The sequence below is a fragment of the Canis aureus genome, chromosome 33 (assembly GCF_053574225.1).
Source record: "Canis aureus isolate CA01 chromosome 33, VMU_Caureus_v.1.0, whole genome shotgun sequence".
Classification (NCBI taxonomy): Eukaryota; Metazoa; Chordata; class Mammalia; order Carnivora; family Canidae; genus Canis; species Canis aureus.
Genome location: NC_135643.1, coordinates 28,360,244 through 28,374,063, shown reverse-complemented (window position 1 = coordinate 28,374,063; position 13,820 = coordinate 28,360,244). Strand labels below are relative to the sequence as shown.

Here is a 13,820-nt window from a genome sequence, read left to right as displayed (position 1 = left end):
CAGGAACTGCAAGGAATTCTGGGAACACAGTGTACAAATCAGGCAGCAGGTCTGTTTTAGAATGCAGAAAGCAAAAAGCAAACAAAAAATCCACCCTAAATAAAAGCAACGTGCTTACGCACATCAGATAGCAACATCTTACATATTTTGCAGTTTGATGCTCAGCTTAAAGAGCTTTCACAGATGGTTTATTTTGAACTCATGAACATGGGGCAAACATTGAGCTTTAGGACATAATCACAGGACTTCAGTCCAGCTTCTTTCATGGGAACAGAAACAGTGTTAACAATTAAACATAGTATTTTGTTTTCTGGGTCCTGTGCTCCTAACATCTGCCTGATGTCTGCCACCATCAGGAGGTGTATAGCTTCTCTGCGCTTACACTTTTTCCTAATCAGGCTTCCAGGGAGTGATGATTGATGCCAAAGGATAGTCTCTCCAAATCCATGATTTCCTTGGTCTCTTTAGTTGCAGTTTTCAAGAGTACAAGTGGGGAATAGGTGACAAAGGAGCACCATGGCAGTATAATAACCCGTGTAGTAAAGAACCAGTCACAGAAAGGTTAAGAAGAACAAAGTATGCTTTGGGTAGAATGCAAAGCTACATTAAATTGCTCTGGTTCAGAGATCCCTCAGCTGCCTGCTTTTAGAGCACCAATGTCAAAATAGTCAAAAGAGTGATTTGGGGGTTGTTGGAGAAAAGGAGAGAGGGCAATAATGTGCCCAAATCTGAATGTGTACAGGATTGTGGAGTCAATTTAGCAGCCAGAAGAGACAGTAAATGCCAGAGTTCTCTGTCCACCCACCTTGACTTGGGAAGGAAGTCAGGGAGCTCTACTGCTTTGTGAAATTTCTCAAGAGCCCTTGGAGATAATAGGTCTGTTAGGAATAGTGGCTTTTTGCAGATGTGTGACTTTTGCTTTTATCCCATAACCATCCACAAGAACTTAGGATCACACAGAAAGGGACCATAGCAAACTCCTCCCAAACTGTAGCTTGTATTCTAGGGACGGAGCTTTATACAGTTATTCATTCATTCATTTATTTCTTCCACTTCTTTTGGTCACTTAATTAGTGAAGGTACCGAGTCTGGCATTGGGAGGATAAAAGATACAGTGAAGACACATGCCCATTCCAGCCTACTAGACAGTGTCCCTGCTCCGCTAGATAGTGTCAGCCTGAGCCTCTTGATCACTTGGATGTTGTGATGCACTCACAGATTTTCCCATCCGTTTCCAGCAGTGACTCTTCCTCAGGCTCTGTGGGCTTGCTATGTACTGCCACTCCTGCAGTAGTAGACTCTTCCTGACAAATTAGAGATGAAAAAATAAGGCCTTATCCATGCTGGCTCAGTAAAACCACCAGTTTCCGAAAAACCAGTTCATAGCCTCAGAAACTTTCTGTGGATTTAGATGAAGCAGTTAGGTGAGGGGAAGAGCATTGATTAGAGAGGCCTCTGATTTTGAGACCTGGATATATCTACTTTCAGAAAGATGGTGACCTTGGGAACCACTCTATTCCTTTTTGCTGGTCGTTCTTAAGTCCAGAGATCACTGGTCTCTGAATTAGAAAGGCCACAAGAGCCCCTCCGCCCCCCACTGAATAGCAAAATGACAGATTTGAGAGGCTCTCAATTTACTGAAGGAGATAAATAGAATGCCCACTCCATCTTTCAAATGGAAATGTGTTTCAGGAAAGCATGCATGCTCACACTCAAGATGATCTAGCCTTGTTCTCTGGGATAATGGTGGCAAAATACCTCACTCTTCTCATTTGTTTATCCTAATCTTAGTCTCCATCCATTCACTTTCTGGCCCCTCTTGCCTGGGATGCCCTAATAGAGTCCTTTCTCCTCTTGCATCTCCTCGAGCTGCCTCCACAGAATGGCCAAAGCCTACGTCCTCTCCAAGACCCTTTTACTACATACACATTGGTCTCTCCCCTCTCTGAGCTTCTGGAACCATGCTTCCCAGTAGAGCAGGCACTGGCCCCATGTGGTTATCAAGTATTTGAAATATGGCATGTCCACACTGAGAAATGCTGTTAAGTATAAACATACACTGGATTTCAAAGATGTAGTACAAAATAAAGAATGCAAGATGATTAATTTTTTATTGATTTCATGTTCAAATGAATATTTTGAATTATTGGCTTACGTAATATATATTCATAAGTTAATACCTGTTTCTTCTTTCTAAAATGTGACTACTAGAAAATTTAAAATTACATACATGGCTTACATTATAATTCTGGTGGATGGTGCTATTACAACACTTGGGGTCTGAAATAATTTATCACTGGGTTATTTTTTTGGTCAGGATTCCCACCAACAGTACAGAAGTGTTCCCTTTTCTCCACATGCATCCACCATTTGTAATTGTCTTTTTGACAATGGTGATTCTAGCAGGTGTGAAATGATATCTCATTGTGCTTTTAATTTGCATTTCTCTAATTAACAGTGATGTTGCATATCTTTTTATGTACCTGTTGGTCTTTTGCATATCTTTTTTGGAAAAATGTCTATTCAGGCCCTTTGCCTACTTTGTAGCTTTTTTTTTCTTATGCTATCAAGTTGTATGAGTTCTTTTTATACATTGGATATTAACCCCTTATCAATTATATGGTTTGCAAATCTCTTTTCTCATTCCAAAGGTTATCTTTTCACTTTGTTTATGGTTTCTTTTGCTATGCAGAAGCTCTTTAGCTTGATGTATTCATGCTTATTTTTGATTTTGTTATTTGTGCTTTAGGTGTCATATCCAAAACATCATTACCAGGATCATGTCAAGAAGCTTTGTTTCTATGTTTTCTTCTAGGATTTTTTTTTTTTTTAATGATAGTCACACACACACACACACACACACACACACACAGAGACAGAGAGAGACAGAGACAGAGACACAGGCAGAGGGAGAAGCAGGCTCCATGCACCGAGAGCCCGATGTGGGATTCCATCCCGGGTCTCCAGGATCGCGCCCTGGGCCAAAGGCAGGCGCTAAACCGCTGCGCCACGCAGGGATCCCTCTTCTAGGTATTTCTTGGCTTCAGGTCTTACATTAAACTCTTTAATCCATTTTTGGTTAATTTTTATGAGTGGTGTAAGATATGGATCCATTTCATTCTTTTATATGCCAATATCCAATTATCCCAACACCATTTACTGAAGAACCTATCTTTTCTTCATTGAGTACTGTTGGTTTCCTTGTCAAATATTAGTTGACCATTTATGTTTGGGTTTATTTCAGGGCTCTAGATCTCTTCCACTGGTCTATTTGTCTTGTTTTATGCCAGTATGTGTTTTGACGACTGTAGCTTAAAATCAGGAAGAGTGGTATCTTTGTTCTTTCTCAGGAATTTTTTTTTTGTTTTGTTTTGTTATTTGGGGTCTTTTATGGTTCCATATAAATTTCAGGAGAGTTTTTACACTTGTGTAAAAAATGCCTTTGTACTCTTGAGAGGGACTGCACTGAATCCATAGAAGGCATTTGTAGTATTGACATTTTAGCAATATCATTTTTTCCAGGTCACAAATGTGGGATATCTTTCCACTTATTTCTGTCATCTTCAATTTCTTTCATCGGTATCTTACATTTTTCAGAGTAAAGATCTTTCATCTCCTTAGTTAACTTTATTCCTAGGTATTTTATTGTTTTTGTTGCCATCTTAAATGGGATGAGTTAATTTTTTCAGAAAATTTGTTGTTAGTATATAGAAACACTACTTATTTTGTATGTTAATTTTGTATCCTTCAACTTTAGTGAATTTACTGATTAGATCTAATCAAAATTTGGTTGAGTTTTTAGGATTTTCTATGTACAAAATCATGTCACCTGAAAATAAAGCCAATTTTACTTTTTCCTTTTTAATTCTGATACTATTTATTTATATGACTTATTGTCCTAGTTAGGACATCTTAGTACTATGCTGAAAATGAATGGTGAGAGTAGATACCCTTGCTTATTCCTGATCTTAGGAACAACCTAAGGCTTTCAGCCTTTCACCATTGACTATGATGTTAGCTGTGGACTTGTCATATATGGCCTTCATTATATTGATATATGTTTCTTTTTTTTTTAATTATTTTATTTTATTTTTATGATAGTCACACAGAGAGAGAGAGAGAGAGAGGCAGAGACACAGGCAGAGGGAGAAGCAGGCTCCATGCACCGGAAGCCCGATGTGGGATTCGATCCTGGGTCTCCAGGATCGCGCCCTGGGCCAAAGGCAGGCGCTAAACCGCTGCGCCACCAAGGGATCCCGATATATGTTTCTTCTATGCCTAATTCGTTAGAAGTTTTTATCATGAATGGATGCTGATTTTTGCTAAACGCTTTCTTTGTATCTATTGAAATGATCATGTGGTTCTTTTCTTTCATTCTATCTGATGTATCACATTGATCAATTTGCATTTGTTGCATCCTTGCATTCCTGGGATAGATATCACTTGATGATGGTGAATGATCCTTTTAGTGTGCTTCTGAATTCAGTTTGTTAGTATTTTATTGGGAGGTTTTGCATCTGTATTCATCAGGGATATTCTTTTTGAGTAGTGCACTTTTCTGGCTTTGGTATTAAGATGCTGCTGCTTCATAAGATGAGTTTGGGAGTGTTCCTATCTGTTTGATTTTTTAAAGAGTTTGAGAAATATTGGTGTTAACCTTCTTAAATATTTGATAAAATTCATTGTGTAGCTGTTTGGCCCTGGGCTTTTCTTCATTGGGAGGTTTTTGATTACTAATTCAATCTCTTTACTAGTAATTAGTCTATTCAGATTTTCTATTTCTTCCTGACCCAGTCTAGCTTAGTTGTAAGTATCTAAGAATATTCAGTCTTTTTCCAGTGTCCAATTTGTTGATATATGGTTGTTCATTGGAGCTTTTACAATCTTTTGAATTTCTGTGATATCAGTTATAATGCCTTCTTTTTATTTATAATTTTGTTGATCTGGTCCTTTTCCTTTTTTCCTTGCTTAATCTAGCTAAGGCTTTGTGAATTTTGTTCATCTTTTGAAAAAAATCAATTCTTAGTTTGGTTAATCTTTTCTATTGTTTTCTGTTCTTTATTTCATTTATTTCTGCTCTAATCTCCATTATTTCCTTTTTTTCTGCTTAGGGTTCTGTTTTTCTTTTTTTAGCTCCTTAAAGTATAGAGTTAGGTTGTTTATTTTTGTTCTTTCTTCTTAGTATAGGAATTTACTGCTTTGGCATTTTCTCTTGAACTCCTTTTGCCATATCCTACAAGTTCTAGTATATTGTGTTCCCATTTCGTTTGTCTCAAGAAACTTTATTTTTCTATTTTTTATTTTTTTAAAGATTTTATTTATTTATTCATAAGAGGCATACAAGGAAAGGCAGAGACATAGGCAGAGGGAGAAGTAGGCTTTCTGCAGGAAGCCTGATGCAGGACTCGATCCCAGGACCCCAGGATCACAACCTGAGGTAAAGGCAGACACTCAACCACAGAGCCACCTGGGTGCCCTCAAGAAACTTAAAAAAAATTTTTTTATTAATTTATTTGAGAGAGAGAGAGCAGGGGGTGGGGAAGAAGGAGAGGGAAATAATCTCAAGCAGACTCTGCAGCAAGCATGGAGCTTGTCTCAGGGCTTGATCTCATGACCCTGAAATCACAGCCTGAGCCAAACACCAAGAGTCTGACATTCAACCAACTGAGCCCCCAGGCACCCCTCAAGAAACTTTTAAATTTCCCATTTAATTTCTTCTCTGATCCATTGGTTGTTCTGGAGAGTGTTAACTTCCATGTGTTTTTGACTTTTCTAGTTTTCTTTTTGTTGATATCTAGTTTCATGCTATTGTGGTCAGAGAAGATACTTGGTATAATTTCAATCATTCTGAGTTTGCTATGATTTGTTTTGTGGCCTACCATATGGTCTAGCCTAGAAAATGTTTCATGTACACTTCAGAAGAGTCTATATTCTGCTGCTGTTGGAGAGAATGTTCTGTGTATATCTGTTAGCTCTCTTTGGTTGATAGTGTTCAAATCCACTGTTTTCTTATTGATTCTCTGTCTGGATGATCTATCTGTTGTTGAGAGTGAGATAAGTCCTCAACTGTTATTGTATTACTGTTTATTTCTCCTTTTAGTTCTGTTGATTTTGTTTTATATAATTAGGTCCTTTGATGTTGGGTGTATAAATATTTATAATTATTACATCTTCTTGATATATTGACCACCATTTATCATTATATAATGATCTTCTTGTCTCTCTTTACCATTTTTAATGTTTTATGTTTTAATGTCTGATACAATTATAGCTATCCCCCTTTTTTGATTACCATTTACTTGAAATGTCTTTTTTCATCTCTTTAATCTCTATGTGTGTTTTTGAGGCTAAAGAGAGTTTTTTTAAGGGCAGTATTTTGTTGTATCTTAAAAAAATCATACAGCCATTCTATGCCTTTTATTTGGAGATTTTAATCAGTTTATGATAAAAGTAATCACTAATAGGTTAAGACCTATTGCCATTTTTTTTTTCTGGTTGTTTGGTAGATCCACTGTTTTTTGTTTCTTACCCTGCTGTCTTTTTTTTTTTTATGTTTTTTTTTTTGGCATCAGTTTGCTTTTGACTTTTTTATCTCATTCTTCTATGTAATCACCACAGGATTTTTCCCTTGTGGTTACCATGAGGCTTACATAAAATATCTTAAACATATAACATTCTATTTTAAACTGAAAACAAATTAACATTTTTAAAAAGTTATTTAAGTAATCTCTACACCCAATGTGGGCCTTGAACTCATGACCCCAAGATTAAGAGTCACATACTCTTCGAACTGCGGCAGCCAGGTGCTCCAATAACAATTTAACTTTAGTAGAATTTGTAGACTTTACAGTTTTACTTCTCTTCCTCATATTTTAGGTTATTACTGTTATAATTTACATTTAAAATATTTTGTGGGATCCCTGGGTGGCGCAGCGGTTTAGCGCCTGCCTTTGGCCCAGGGCGCGATCCTGGAGACCCAGGATCGAATCCCACGTCGGGCTCCCAGTGCATGGAGCCTGCTTCTCCCTCTGCCTGTGTCTCTGCCTCTCTCTCTCTGTGTGACTATCATAAAAAAAAATAAATAAATAAAATAAAATTAAAAAAATAAAATATTTTGTAAGTAATAACAGTTTATTGTAGTTATGGTTATTTTTACTGCATTTGTCTTTTTTTAACCTTTAAACTAGAATTGTAGGTGAATTATGCATGGCCGTTATATTGCAGAATCTAACTATGACTATATAATTACAATTACCAGTGAGATTCATGCTACCTTTTAATGTTTTTATGATATTAATTAGCGTTCTTTCATTTCCACTTAAAGAATGTCCTTTAAAATTTTTTGTAAAGTAGGTTTGATGGTAATGAATTCCTTCAGCTTTTCTTTGTTTTGAAAGATTTTAATTCCTCCTTCATTTCTGAAGGAAAGCTTTACTGGGTATAGAATTCCTGGTTAATGGTAATTTTCTTTCATTATTTTGAATACGTTATCTCATGCTCTCTGGCCTTAAAACCTTGTTGGAAAATCCATGTGGGCTTTCTTCACTTGTTTTCAATCATTTTTCTTCCAGTCTCATTTGCATGACTGAGTCTATTTTTGAAACTCAACTCTATCCAATTCTTCAGTTATTGTATTTTTCAACTGTTTCTGTTGTTGTTGGTTTTTTTTTTTTTTTTTTTTTTTATGGTTTCTATGTCCTTGTCAAGCTTCTCATTTTGTCTATGGATTGTTTTCATGATTTTGTTTAGTTGTCTGTTTGTTTTTTCTTTTAGTTTACTAAACTTCCTTAAGAGGATTATTCTGAATTCTTTAGTTTGTGGATCTCTATTCCTTTAGGATCAGTTATTGTAACTTTATTAGTTTTTTTTTTTTTTTTTTTTTTTTTTGGTATGACATACTACCTGATTTTTCGTAATCCTTGATGCTTTGGTATCCATGCATTTGATTAATTTGGTTTCTGTCAAGACTTTACAGTTTTGTTTTGGCAGAAAGCATTCCTCAGCAGTCAGTTCAGTTTGGGTTCCTAGATATGTCCATTGGTAATGTCCTTCTGCTATTATGGTCATTTCTTGGGTGAGGCCACTGCCACTGTTTGAGCTCTGAGAATGGGGATGGAGGAGTTTGCCACTGGTTGGGAACAGTTGGATAGCACTGGTGGCTTGGTTCCCTACTTGTGAAGTTGTTATATGGTCTCCACAGTTGTCTGGATTATTTGGTCAGGCTTATTAGATAGTCATGACTGGGTACTATATTCAATAGTAGATGGGGTAATGAATTAGCTTCCCTGCCCTGGTAAGGCAAGAAGATGGACCCATGGCCTGTATAACTCACTGCTTGGGAACCTGAATCAGACCACAGTGTGCACTGAATTGCCTGACCAGGTGAGGTTATACAGATGGGTGAAGAAATGGGCTGTTCTCTCTGCTCATGTGCCACTGTACATAGGGCTGTTGAATGTCCTATGTAACTTCCCATGTGCTCTGATTAGGTTCTGTGGTTATATAGGCTGAGGACTATATTCAGTGATAAGAAGAGCTATGAATTAGATTCCCTGCCTGGATGGAGCAGAGGAAGCTTTCCTCTAAAGCTAGGAAAGCTCTTTGTTTTCTTAATTTGACCTGTGCCCCAAGTTCCCTGACTGAACAGGGCCACTAGCTTTACTTTGCAAACTATTAGCTCTGGCTGCCTTTCTCTAGACTTTAGCACTGCTGGGCTGCACAGCTTCCAGGATTTGTTGCCAGCCTTTCTGGTCTTATGGGTCCAGAAAACACTTTCCACGGCACTTGGAGGCCATATCTTAGGTCTCTTGCCTGAGCAGGAAGGGGAGAGGCCACTCTGATCTCCTCTCAATTTCCCAAACAGGTTCTCCAGTTGAGAGGAGCAGGGAGCTACCATCAGCCCTGGCTATGAATTAATCCCCTAGCAACCCTTAATGACTGGCACTGACTCTCTGGGGGCGATTGCCTCTGCCTGCCTGCCTCTAAGCTGGAGTGCCACTGGACCACACAACTTCAAGAGGTTCTTGTTAGCTCTTCTGGTTAGATGGGACCATACATCACTCTCCATAGCGGTGGGGTTGTGGCTTTGCTTCTTACCTGGGCATGACAAAACAGCCTCTAGGACAAGAAAAACTCTTTGTTTGAGGATCCAAATCAGGCAGATCTGCACCCTACTGAATTCACTGGTCAGACTGTGCCCCCAACTTAGTTATGCCCATGAGAAAAGCCTTTGGTTGGGATTACCACTTGGGCACAGCAGGTGTCAACTTGATCTGTGAAGATCCATGTGCTGACTATTACAAACCCATCTCTCCTTCTCCACTACAACTAGATTCCCAATGGTTGAGTCCTGCCTGCTGACTCTCTGGCAATCTCATCATGGTGGAAGATCAGAGTAGGGGCTCTCATAAGGTGACCCTAATGCTGGAGTCTTACCTGAGTTTCCATTGGGGGAACTGGAGGCTCAAGGGGAGACCTTTCTACATGCTACTGCTCTCTCCTGCAGGAAAAAGCAATGCAGTCAATGTGTAGCTGCTTCTCTTACCCTTCTAACAGTGTGTCTTGGTCTCTGGTACAGGGGATGCTTCAGCCTCACTCCATGTTGTAGGATTATCTCAGTAGTGTCTTGTGCTTAAATAATTTTTTTCCCATCTTGGTGATATCACTCCTGTTTTGTGCATTTTAAACTATCACAATGACACCCTAAAAGATTCCAAGTTCTGGAGGATGATTTTAGTGAGTCTGCCAGTTAATCCATTAATGTGCAAAAGATCTCTTATCTTTGAGCATCTTTCCTTAAACTTTGGTTACTGTATTTGTTAGTTTATTTGTCACAGAAAAACTTTCATTTAAAACTAAATCAGGCAGTTTTTGTTGTTTTTTTTTTTCTCATTAAACTTTTATTTTAATGGGTCTCAAAATTCTGTGACAGATTTTTGGTCAAGTTGTTTCCATTAAAAAGTACTGATTTTAAAAACGAATAACTTAAAACTGCCACACACGCACATAAAAAAAAATGGTCCACAAAACATTCTCCTTTCCTTCTGAAGGTTTTACGATGCATTGTTATCATTAACCAGCCTTTTACTATTAAACTTAAATGGCCAATTGACAGAAACAGTTCTGAGACCATTCTTCCACCACTGATTAAGACTGGGCTGGCAGGTATTGGGGATAATATTCATTTAGCCTTCTGAGCTTTCTGGGCAGACTTGGTGACTTGGCCAGCTCCAGCGGCCTTCTTGTCCACTGCTTTGATGACACCCACAACAACCGTCTGTCTCATGTCACGAACAGCAAAACGGCCCAGAGGAGGTCAGTCAGAGAAGCTCTCAACACACATAGGTTTGCCAGGAACCATATCAACAATGGCAGCATCCCCAGATTTCAAGAACTTGGAACCATCTTCCAGAAAGACGATCTATCTTCTCCTTCAGCTCAGCAAACTTGCAAGCAATGTGAGCTGTGTGACAATCCAGCACAGGTGTATATCCAGCACTGATTTGGCCTGGACGGTTCAGGAAAATCACCTGAGCCACGAAGCCAGCTGCTTCCATTGGTGGGTCATTTTTGCTGTCACCAGCCACGTTGCCACGATGAATATCTCTGACAGATACATTCTTGACATTGAAACCCACATTGTCCCCAGGAAGAGCCTCACTCAAAGCTTCATGGTGCATTTCAACAGACTTTACTTCAGTTGTAACATTGACCGGAGAAGGGGTGACCACCATGCCAGGCTTAAGTACACCAATCTCCACTCGCCCCACTGGGACAGTACCAATACCACCAATTTTGTAGACACCCTGGAGAGGCAGATGCAAGGGCTTATCAGTTGGATGAGTTGGCAGCAGAATGGAATCCAGAGCTCCAAGCAGTGTGGTTCCACTGGCTTTCACATCTTTATGGGGGACTTTCCATCCCTTGAACCAAGGCATGTTAGCACTTGGCTCCAGCATGTTGTCACCATTCTAACCAGAAATTGGCACAAATGCTACTGTGTTGGGGTTGTAGCCAATTTTCTTAATGTAGGTGCTGACTTCCTTAACGATTTCCTCATATCTCTTCTGGCTGCAGGGTGGTTCAGTGGAATCCATTTTGTTAACACCAACAATTAGTTGTTTTACACTCAGTGTGTAAGCCAGAAGGGCATGCTCGTGGGTCTGCTCATTCTTGGAGATACCTGCTTCAAATTCACCAACACCAGCAGCAACAATCAGGACAGCACAGTCAGCCTGAGATGTGTCTGTAATCATGTTTTTGATAAAGTCTCTGTGTCCTGGGGTATCAATGATGGTCACGTAATACTTGCTGGTCTTGAATTGCCACAGGGAGATATCAATGGTGATACCATGTTCACATTCAGCTTTCAGTTTATCCAAGACCGAGGCTGACTTGAAGGAGCCTTTTTCCATCTCAGCAGCCTCCTTCTCAAATTTTTCTATGGTTCTTTTGTCGATCCCACCACATTTGTAGATCAGATGGCCAGTAGTGGTAGACTTGCCCCAATCTATGTGTCCAATGATGACGATGTTGATATGAGTCTTTTCCTTTCCCATTTTGGTTTAGGTTTAGTGGTAGTTTTCATGACATCTGTGTTCTGGCGGCAAACCCTTTGCAAAAAGCTGTTGTTGGTTTTATTTAAAGGATTGTGTAAGTTGACAAATATTCTAGTTTTCAATAGGTAAAAATGATACCTCCAGGATTATATAGATATTGATTATTTCTCATTTTAACATTTATATTTTTTATGGTTAAAATTTAAATACCTAACAAAGTATCAAACTTTATTGCTTTTAATTTTTCCAAAGAACAGACTTCTTAAGGTTTTGGTCTTATTGATAATAACTCAAAGTTTTGAAATAACTTTCTGGATGATAATATAACTGACAAATTTGAAAGTTACATTAGTGGAATTTTTAATTCCTTTAATGATACATCTTTCATTTTAGAAATTTTAATTGTCTGTTCAGGTCATTTGCCCATTTTAAAATTTGCTAGTCTTTGAGTTACCTGTGGCACAGTTGATTAAGTGACTGTTGGTTTCTACTTGGGTCGTGATCTTGAGGTCATGAGATGCAGCCCAACATTGAGCACTGTGTTGGGCTCCCTGCTCAGTGTGGAGGTTGCTTGAGACCCTCTTCCTTCCTCATTCAAATAAATAAATAAATCTTTAAAAAAAATTTAACCTTGCTGGTCTTTTTTATTGACTTAAAGAATTAAAAAAAATATGGATAGTTAATTCTTTGTATCTGTCTTGTAATTATTTTCTCTGTCAGCTCTGCCCATTCAATTATGTTTATGGGTGTCTTTTACATTAGAAAACTTAAAGATAGTCTAACCTATCTTTTCCTTTATGACTTATTTTTTTTTAAAGAAAGCCCTCTTTGTTCTATGAGTATAAAGAGATAATCTTCTATATTTTCTTCTACTTATTTTATAGTTTTTTCTTCATATTTAGTTATTTATTTCATCTACAATGTGTTTTATGCATGATTTGACATATATTTTTAAATAGGTATCCAGTTCTTCCAGCATCATTTTTTAAAACAAGTTTAGCCTTTGAGTTTGAAATGTGAGATTTGTTATATACCGAGATTTGTTATATACCTAATTATTGTATATACTTGAATTCTTTCTATGGCTTACATTCTGAACATTGAATTTTATTTTATTCCTGCACTGTCTCTGGAGTATGTTTGATATATCACTAGCCATTTTACTGATTTACTAGTTCTAATTTTTCAGTTGATTCTTATCTTTGATAGGCAAATTTATTATTTATAAATTATTTGTAGTTTTCATTTCAAATATTTAAAACTTTGCTCTTTTTGGTTTTATTCATTGGTAATATAGTTAATATGGGCGTAATGTTGTCATGAACATCTTTGCTTTTTTTCTGTATTTATTGAGGTGTTTGTTAAAGGTTGTTGATGAATATTCTTTGTAAAGTTGAAAGTCATTTCCTTTTGTGGTAATTGTGAATTACATGAATAAATTTTTCGGTGAATGTTCCCAGTTTTCTCGGATTAAAACTTTTTCAGGATGTATTATTCTTTTAAATTGGTTAGTATTACATTATTTCCATCAAAGTTTATAAATGAGATTTGAGTTAATTTTCATTTTAGTGTGGTTTTGTTGCATTTATTACAGACAAAATGAGTTTGAACACAGGTCTATGGAAGATAAGTGAAGTGTGTATTGGGGAATAATGTGTGTGTGTACATCTGTCTTTCTAGAGGAATGGATTTATGAACGAAAGTATAGTTTTCTTAGAAAATGAGGTTGGAGCGAAAGATTGGAACTTGTATTCCAGACACCCATGAACACATTTTAGAGTTTTTTCTTTGTTCTGTAGGGAAGCTATTAGAGTTGAAGTATAATAGAAGCATAATTTGATTTGTGCTTTGAAAATTGAAGATGAAAAAAAGTATTGCCTCAAGCAGAGAGATTGAATACGAATAATACAAAATAAGAACAATTGGATTTAGAGTCCCTGGATATCATGACATTTAAGAAAACAGTATAAGGAGAGTGTCATGGGCATGCGAATGAATGAAACAGCTATTAGGTCAGTAGGGGATTTTGCAAAGAAGCTTCACAAAACTTGTCTCATAGCATTGCAAAAAACAATAGCCAGACTGTTCAAGAAAAGAAGTGACTTCCAGGCAGATGTTGATTTAAATTTAGTGATAAAGATAATTTAAGTGCTTATTAGCAGGATTGTGTTTAAAGATACATTGATAATATACAGTTATAAGGTAGGGGAACGTAACTTGAATTTGTCTGTCAAATTTTATCACACAACAAGGAAGTGAATT

The 13,820-nt window shown here is 37.5% G+C and overlaps 1 long non-coding RNA gene and 1 pseudogene across 1 annotated transcript in view; one reads left to right on the top strand and one right to left on the bottom strand.

The window, feature by feature from the left end:
* LOC144304198 (uncharacterized) overlaps positions 1-13,820 on the top strand; it is a 106,145-nt gene that overhangs the window by 1,655 nt on the left and 90,670 nt on the right. The gene's annotated exons all lie outside the window — the stretch shown is intronic.
* LOC144304197 (elongation factor 1-alpha 1 pseudogene) lies at positions 9,812-11,607 on the bottom strand (annotated as a pseudogene).